Source organism: Sinocyclocheilus rhinocerous, unplaced genomic scaffold (assembly GCF_001515625.1).
Source record: "Sinocyclocheilus rhinocerous isolate Xijiao unplaced genomic scaffold, SAMN03320098_v1.1 scaffold2814, whole genome shotgun sequence".
Taxonomy (NCBI): domain Eukaryota; kingdom Metazoa; phylum Chordata; class Actinopteri; order Cypriniformes; family Cyprinidae; genus Sinocyclocheilus; species Sinocyclocheilus rhinocerous.
In genome coordinates, this window is record NW_015633246.1 from 56,616 (window position 1) to 64,062 (window position 7,447).

The window sequence follows — 7,447 nt, forward strand, 5'->3', positions numbered from 1 at the left end:
GTATGGAGGGCCAAATTACTCAAAATTAGATAATTAAAATAAATGTTGAAATATATAAATAAATCGTTAAATACATAATTAAACCATTAAATGCATATTTAAATAAATAAATAAATAAATAATCATTTCCTCCATATTTAATTTTCAGGGTTACGGTTGTCGGCACATAACCCTGAAAATTTAATAAATAAATAAATGAATGAATGAATATTTATTTATTTATGAATTTATGTATTTAGTTATGTATGTAGTTATTTAATTATGTATTTAACGATTTATTTATATATTTCGACATTTATTTAATTATTTAATTTTGAGTAATTTGGCCCTCCATACACATGTACATACACACACATTTGCACATTTTAGCCTTTTACATTTATGCATTAACAAATACATATTTATTTATTATTTTCATCATTACCATCTTTTTGTCTGTTTTTTGTTTAAGTTTATGTTTCTCTATTGTTGTTTTTTTTTTTTACAAAATTACAAATAAACAATAATTTTTTTAATATAATATAATTTTTTTTTATTATTGGACATTTAAAAAAAAAATAAGTGTACTATTATATATACTATTATACATTATATTAAAAAAAATAGCATTTGTGTGTGAAGAAGACATGACAGCACTGAGCTGCAGGGGTCAGAGGTCAGGGGCTAGAGGGTCCAGACCGGATACTGAGGGTCTGTTAACTTCCGGGACGAATGTTTGGAAACAGATCAGAGCAGATGTGCTACACGAGAAGAGTTTGGAAATCCTGCCCTTTTTAATCCTTATTGATTCATCATGCAACAAACACAGCAGCTGAGACTACAAACACACCGGGGCTAGTTGTCCCAAAGGCCATATCACATCCAGTCCAATGTCCAGTTGCATAAATCGTCAAACCTCTGGGGAATCTGTCCTATAAACAAAAGTATCATGTTTGTGTAATATCAGTAACACAATGAAAGCACACTGACATACATTTACATTCAGATGGGAGTCAAGAGCTCTTCTCTGGAGTATTTCAGAGAAACATCAGGGCGGGGTAAGTTGTCACACGTTTTATATGTTGTAATTTTACACCTTTAATGAACTATATCTTTACATCTTCAGGCTGAACAATGGTTTGATAACACATCAAATAGCCTGAAACTTATTTTAAACAGATACTTTGTAGATGATGCCTTTTTTTTTTGCTTTACTTTAGATATTTCACTCTTCAAAATCATTCTTCTTGCAGCAGGCTCATATTGTGACTTTTTCTTTCTAATTGGAATTTCAGAGTTTACGTCTGAATTTAAAATAAAAAATGGATAAAATTGTATTTAGATGATGAACAGTAGCTGTAAATATAACAGCTAGCCCCAATTTCCCAATAAAGATTAAAGAGATTAAACCAAATATAGAATCATAATAGTGATTAAAAACATTTAAACTACATAAAAAGCAATAAACAAAAAAGGAATGGACATATTAATTTTCCCAGATACTGGGCTCATTTCATGCAAAATTAAACAAAGAACAAATCGCCTACAACTTCATGTTTTAAAACAGGGCTTTACAGTGTTTTAGATGAACACAAATATGATCATCCTCTTTCAAAGGAACCCATCCTAAAACATAAAAGCCATCTAATATATATATATATAGTGTCTCGTATAAAGACCCAAAATACCCGATTTATATAAAATAAAGGTTCTAGAGGGTGTTTTTCGCAGTGATGAGAACCTCTCAATGATCAGTTCTTAAAAGAAAGATGTTTTAAGTAGTGTGAAAAACATTTGAATAATCTGAAGAACTATTTTCCACTATAAAGAACGTTTTGTGCAATGGACAGATGTTAAAGGTTCTTCACGAAACCATCAATGCAGATAAAGAACCTTTATTTTTAAGAGTGTATTGGGTGAAGTCAGCTCAAATGGGCCAAATAAGGTTGTCATATCTCTTTACATTTTTACAGCCAATCACAATAACTGATCTAGCATTGTTGCTTCAACACTTGTTGACATGTAACAATAATGTTAGAGTTTTTTAAAGGCGGGGCAGAGTGTTACATTGTACGGTAAGTGAGCCTGACAGTAAATTTCATTCATCACTAATGAGGGTACTAAAGCAATTATAAGTAAGCTTACCAACAAAGCAGAGGTTTATGAACAATGTTTTGACATGCTCTTAAAAAAAAGAACATTTGATTTTTGTGAAAAAGTTCATTTTAGGTAGAAATGGCTATTTAAGCTAAAACGGGCCACAATTTTCAGCTAAAATGGGCTGCATACACACACACACACACACTTTTGCACAGAGTTTGAGGGTGAAAATAGGTCTAGATATGTATCCATACAAAATCTTAACAGTCTTTAAAAAAAATTGCATTGTAGACAGTATGGCAGGAGGACAAGCAAAGAAAGGAGAGACAAGAAGAGAGAAGACAAAGGGAAAGAAAGGAAGAAGTACACTTGACTCGGTGCAATGTTAAGACCTACAGTAGCTACAGGACATGTTTAAGTGTTTTTATTTTCTTTTTTCTAATCTTTAACAAAATGCTTGACAAATAGTTGACAAGCATATGCACACAAAAGGCACCAATGCACAGAAACACACACCTATACAACATGATCAGTTCTTTTTTAATTGCAATGTGTAATGAAATATTCGTTCAACTTTCTATTTAATGAAATACATTTATGGTGTTGTTGCTATGGCACACTAAAGACAATAGTGTCAGTTTACTGGTAAAAATAAAAAGATTTCAGCTGAAATTACCTGTGTTGTTCTGTTTTTATATTGGCCCATTTTACCTGAATGTTGTGCCGTGGCTCAAGAAGATACCTGCTGATACTCTAACTCTCATCATTTTAAAACAGTTTTAGTTTTTCAGGAAAAAAAAAAAAAAAAAAAAAAAAAAAATTATATATATATATATGGCCCATTTTAGCTGACTTCACCCTAATGAAAAATATGATAAATATAAAATGTTATTTAGAAATATTTTAAGATAGATCATTAACTTTTTTCAACTCCAGGTGGAACTGTACTGTTATATTATTAATTCAATCTGAATAATTTACAGCAAAATTTATTTATATGGCTCTTTTTTCTATAGCAAAAAAAAAAAATTATAAATATGTTTAAAATATTATTTTGATTGTGAAATATTCTAAGTTGTATCATTAAAAAACCTTTATTTTTTTAAGTAAAAAAAAAAAATATTACTAATATGTCTAATTATTATTTGGAATCTAATGTATTCATTCTAAATATTATTTAATCTGATTCATTTGCATCAATATTTATTTCTTTTATATTATTATTGTATTTATTTATATCTTTTATTTTTATTTATTTATTTATTTTTCAATTTTTACACTTGTTCTGGAGATTATTTTGGACGGTCCCTCTGGCGCTCCCTTGCGGACCCGAAACCTGTAAAGTTTCCCTGCGTTTCATACTGACACACACACACACTTACTCACACACACACACACACACACACACACACACACTCACACACACACACACACACACGCACACACAGATTGTGTCTCAAATCTGATGAGCGCAGATTCACAGCAGTTCCGAGTCATCTGTTGCGTATTTACGCATCGCATCCACACAGTTCCCTACGAACTAAACTTCGGCTCAGTTCGGTTCGGTTCGGTTCGGCTCGATCCGCTCGCTCCGCGAATACAGCGCAACTGGTTTTAGGAAAATCCCCCGTTAAACGCGTTAAAGCGGAGAGCCGGAGCGCACCGGAGACCGACAGCACAAAACGCCCCTCTGCTTGCGTCGCGGTGACGTCACGCTCCTCCGGCGGCGGTCCTAAAGTCGGTAACGAACGGACAGACACAGTTGAGTTGAACTAGTCCAGAGACGCTGACCGGGGTGTAACGTTAACGGCTGCTCAGACAAACGGGAATAATTTCGGTTTGGCGCGGAGCGCGAGAGGAGCGCGGGGTGGCGTTCGCGAGACTCCCGCCATGGATCGGAGACTTTTAACGGCTTTTCTCTTCTCCTCCGTTATTTTCATGATCTCAGCCGAAGCGGTTCCAGAATCCCAAGGTAAGACCATCGGTTGTTCCCAAAGACATTCGCTGGAAGTTCGCCGGAGATTCTCCTCAGTCGCGTAACGGTGCAAATCAACTTTATAAAGTTACTTTATTAGCGTCTGCGACGCGTTTGATGCCAGATTGAGTCTGTATTTCTCTGTCGCCACAGCCCAAACTTTCCCTCAGAGCCGCTGGCGCTCAAATCTACCGAAATCTTCAAATCTTCGCCTTCTTCTGAGGAAAAATTACCTCATTTTCTCTGTACATTTCGTTTAAAACAACCATCTCGTGTGTCTTTTGATAAATAACCGAAGAATATTTGTATATAGCCTAATAAGTTAATCCTCCTTTGTGTTTTTCCTAATTTTCTTCGCTAACAAAAACTGCCGTAGTAGCTATTTTAGTGGACATTTATATCACGGACGCGGTTTGTTTTTTTCTATAAGTAACGTACCATAGATAATCCCAGCGAACGGAACGTTCTCAGAACATTGGCCAACGTTCTAGAAAGGTTCTCTTAAAGTTATGAAAAAAACGTTCTTCCAATAATAGCTAATTCAGAGTGATCTGGACTTTAATAATGTTCTCCAAGCGTTTGTGAGATGTTCTCACAAACACATTATCTATACGTTTTTTTTTCTCTGAAACGTTCATATAACGTTTTTTTAAATGTTTATACTTGTTTCAGAACGTTCAAAAGACCGAAAAGCGTTTTTAGAATGTCAGAACATTTAGAAATAAGGTTTTCATAGCTGGGATTTTTCTTCTAACGTATAAATACGTTGAATATGGTAGTATATATTAGAAGTAACGCTTTTGGATGAATATTTAGTTTTCTTATCAGAAGTGAGCCGTTAGTTTCTGCTTTCTGTCAGTCAGTCACCGCGTTTAACTAGATAACAGACTCAAACAGAGAGAGAAAGGCATGCCTTTGTGCTATTTTTATCGTTAGTTATTCTATAATCTTATTTTTTAATGCAAAGCAGTCAAACACAGACAGATAATTTTGCTCTGCGTTGATGTTTCTTCTGAACTTACTTTCCTAAAGTGCATGTAGTAGTAAATGAGACCCATCTGTGTGCTTAATGAAAACCATGAAAGTGTTTGAGATGGTTTTGCAGCAACCGAGACTTACTTTGTGCATTACATGCAGTTTAATTTGTTTTTATGAATGACTTTAGTGTTGAAACGTGCCGTTTTAAAAGATGCTACAAGCTGTGACTTCTTGATTATGCCTGAGTTAAACTCTTATTTTATGCATATATAAATTATAATGTGGTTATGTCGTCGATCTCAGTAAGCTGAATGGTTTTTGCAGATGTTTTGTAGTTTTATTCTGTGTTTTGTGTCCTGATGGGGGCAGCAGTGCTCACATATGATATGGGATTAATTCCAGATAACCACTATCATATACAAATCCCACAAAAATCCAATATATGAGACACCTAGATGCTTGTGTGACACATAATAAGTAGTTCTGCTAATATTAAGGGACCGACGCTCCTGAAACTAGAAACTTTTATTAATTTATGGAAAATTCATACATGCATACATATGAAAAGATTATATATACATGACTTTTCCATTTTTGTATTTTTAAAAATGTTTAAACTAGTTTATATATATTTATTTTTTATTTGTTTAGTTCACTTTTCCATATATATTTTATATAAAATATTTTAAAATTTTATTTATTTATTTATTTTAGTTATAATTGGATACAAAATATTTAATAATTGGTTACACGAGTCACGACGAGTGCTATAAATTGATACAAATGAAGATGCATGATAACAAACTGAAATTAGCTGGTCCAAAGGTTTGGGATCGCTATATTACACAAATAATGGCGTGCAAAGAATAAGTCATATGAGCAATTTTTGCTTGTTTGCATGAGTTAGTTTGAAATATTTCATGTACAGAGCTGCTATTATTTTTTCATTGATTTTTACGAGGAAAACAGCTAAAATCAGATGACTTGCATTGCTCAAGCTCCCCTCGGAGAAAGAAAGCATTGTCAGTTTTCGGTTCAGATTCATTGACGATTTTTATCTTTAGTTATTCTATAATCTTATTTTTTAATGCAAAGCAGTCAAACACAGACAGATAATTTTCCTCTGCGTTGATGTTTCTTCTGAACTTACTTTCCTAAAGTGCATGTAGTAGTAAATGAGACCCATCTGTGTGCTTAATGAAAACCATGAAAGTGTTTGAGATGGTTTTGCAGCAACCGAGACCTCAGCTGTGCATTACATGCAGTTTAATTTGTTTTTATGAATGACTTTAGTGTTGAAACGTGCCGTTTTAAAAGATGCTACAAGCTGTGACTTCTTGATTATGCCTGAGTTAAACTCTTATTTTATGCATATATAAATTATAATGTGGTTATGTCGTCGATCTCAGTAAGCTGAATGGTTTTTGCAGATGTTTTGTAGTTTTATTCTGTGTTTTGTGTCCTGATGGGGGCAGCAGTGCTCACATATGATATGGGATTAATTCCAGATAACCACTATCATATACAAATCCCACAAAAATCCAATATATGAGACACCTAGATGCTTGTGTGACACATAATAAGTAGTTCTGCTAATATTAAGGGACCGACGCTCCTGAAACTAGAAACTTTTATTAATTTATGGAAAATTCATACATGCATACATATGAAAAGATTATATATACATGACTTTTCCATTTTTGTATTTTTAAAAATGTTTAAACTAGTTTATATATATTTATTTTTTATTTGTTTAGTTCACTTTTCCATATATATTTTATATAAAATATTTTAAAATTTTATTTATTTATTTATTTTAGTTATAATTGGATACAAAATATTTAATAATTGGTTACACGAGTCACGACGAGTGCTATAAATTGATACAAATGAAGATGCATGATAACAAACTGAAATTAGCTGGTCCAAAGGTTTGGGATCGCTATATTACACAAATAATGGCGTGCAAAGAATAAGTCATATGAGCAATTTTTGCTTGTTTGCATGAGTTAGTTTGAAATATTTCATGTACAGAGCTGCTATTATTTTTTCATTGATTTTTACGAGGAAAACAGCTAAAATCAGATGACTTGCATTGCTCAAGCTCCCCTCGGAGAAAGAAAGCATTGTCAGTTTTCGGTTCAGATTCATTGACGGTCGCTCCCAGAGCAGGATGAGCATTATGGAGATTATTTTGACTGGTGACGCAGAGGATATCCTGAGCCGCGCAGCAGTTAACAGCCTCTTCCGTGGATTCAGTCCTGCAGCACATTGTGTTTGATTCACATTGTTCTCGTTGTTGACAAGCTTGCATTCATCATGATGGGCATCACCTGTGTGTTTTCTGAGCTCGTTCTTCCCGAGCACCGCTGGGTTAGTCAGTTTCCTTTAATTAGTCCAAATTATATCCATGGA